The sequence below is a fragment of the Myotis brandtii genome, unplaced genomic scaffold, assembly GCF_000412655.1.
Source record: "Myotis brandtii unplaced genomic scaffold, ASM41265v1 scaffold165, whole genome shotgun sequence".
Lineage (NCBI taxonomy): Eukaryota > Metazoa > Chordata > Mammalia > Chiroptera > Vespertilionidae > Myotis > Myotis brandtii.
Genome location: NW_005356042.1, coordinates 15,909,324 through 15,911,742, shown reverse-complemented (window position 1 = coordinate 15,911,742; position 2,419 = coordinate 15,909,324).

Below are 2,419 nucleotides of genomic sequence, written 5' to 3'. Positions count from 1 at the left end.
TCAATAATGAGAGAGAATCATTGATTGGCTGCCTCCTACACCCCCCCTATGAGGGGTTGAAGCCACAACCCAGGCATGTGCCCTTGACCAGAATCTAACCCAGGACCTTTCAGTCCACAGGCCGGCACTCTATCCATGAAGCCAAACCAGCTAGGGCAAAACACTCTTTGTGACATCAACTCTCAGATTCTCTTACACTAACTCAGTGTTAAACAATTTGTGGACAAAAAGGGGGAGCTTTAATAAATCATAAATTCCTAATTGGGCAGGTCATGTTATGTAGTCATGCCCCAGACTGATAACTTCTTCAGCAAAAGGTTTTTAAGCAAGCCCTGATAAATACCCAAATAAAGATGAGATGCTAATATAAAAAGAAAAAAAAAATCTTTGTTTATTTTATAAAATGTTTGTGGTAAAATGGAAAAAAAATCAATAAAAACTTTTTAAAAAATGAGTTATAGCTTGCTTGAAAATACCAACTAGATGGACTATTCTCACAAACTGATCAAATGACCACTGTGGTGGTTTTTTAAATGTTCACAAATTTTAATTTTTCTTTCTTTGAAAACTGAATCAGGTCACCAAACTCCCCAAATCATAATCTTGTCCTTTTTTAGTGGCTTTGTTCCAAATTAACAAAACATAAAATAGATCAATTATTCATGCCATGAAAGGACCCACTATAAAAAAACAAACAAACAAAAAGCTTAAACGTAACACAACTTTTTTTTAAAATATATTTTATTGAGTTTTTACAGAGAGGAAGGGAGAGAGATAGAGAGTTAGAAACATCGATGAGCGAGAAACATCGATCAGCTGCCTCCTGCACATCTCCCACAGGGGATGTGCCCGCAACCCAGGTATATGCCCTTGACCGGAATCGAACCTGGGACCTTTCAGTCCACAGGCCGACGCTCTATCCACCAAGCCAAACCAGTTTCGGCCGTAACACAACTTTTATTTAAACCATCAACTCCATCAGTACATTTAAAATGTGATTTCAGATAGAGGGTGTGGCTCAGTGGTTGAGCATGGACCTATGTACCAAGAGGTCACGATTTAATTCTGGGTCAGGGTACATGCTCGGGTTGCGGGTTCCATCCCCAGTAGGAAGCATTCAGGAGGCAGCTGATCAATTATTCTCTCTCATCATTGATGTTTCTGACTCTCCTTCTTCCTTCCTCTTTCTGAAATCAATAAAATTTTTTTAAAAAAGCGATTCCATTCTCCAAAGAATGACTTGCAACTATTTTTGTGTTTCTGTGTAAAATAACCAGGCATAAAACACCAAGCCAACTGTTAATAACTGTGTGTTAATCAGTTTCTGTAATACAGTGCAGCAGTGGCAAAATTTTCACAGGCTGCAGAGAATGGCAGAAAAGAAGTCTCCTGCTAACTCTTCCTTCAATGGCAAGAACAAGGATCATTCCCAGGAGTTCTCTCACTTATTTCTGCTAACTAAGGAACTTGGTTTTGAATATATAAACCCATTCTTGAATTTTGCTTTGGAACATCAGATGTTCCAAAACATATGGATTGGCAACAGATTTAACTTTGTTTCCCTTGAGCTAATTATTAGCATGTGCTCCCATTCCTGAATACAAGTTGGCCAATGGCTCAGCAACAATTAGTCAAGGATTTAAAAGATTTATGTGAAAAAAGTCACTAATGGACAGTGTTTCTCAGTGGTTAGAACATCTGCCCATGCATCGAAGGGTCGAGAGTTCTATTCCTGTTCAAGGGCATGTACTTGGGTTGCAGGTTCAACCCCTGGCCCTGATCAGGGCGGAGGCAACCAATCGATGTGTCTCTCTCTCATTGATATTTCTATGTCTCCCTTCCCCTTTCTCCCTCCCTACTACTCTCTAAAAATCAATGGAAAAATATCCTTGGGTGATAATTAACAACAACAAAATAGTCACTAATTCATACAGGGACAATTATAAACTAGTGATAATTTACCTACTTAATTTTATATTGCAGTAAGAGTTAATTCTCCTAAATCACAAAAAATCCCTTTTGCTTTTGCTATAAGAAAGCAAAAGCAATCCAATAGGAGAAAAGATGGAAACAAGCAACAATAAGAGCCTAGAGGTTATTTCATCATTTTATAAACCTTGATTTTGAATACTAGAAGTTCTTTTACTAGAAAGTTTAAAATTTTTTACTAGAAGAAAAGGACTTCTCTCCACAAAATTTTTGGTGTTTTTGAACTTTTTATAGTAAAAAATCTTGACTAAAACTACATATGTTATCCCATAGGAATCTAATCCTGTCTCTTGATCTATGAGTGGGAGATACTGTGGTATATAGCTTTTCCAACTATTTAATACTAGAGCAGCGGTTCTCAACCTGTGGGTCCCGACCCCTTTGGCAGTCAAATGACCCTTTCACAGGGGTCGCCTAAGACCATCCTGCA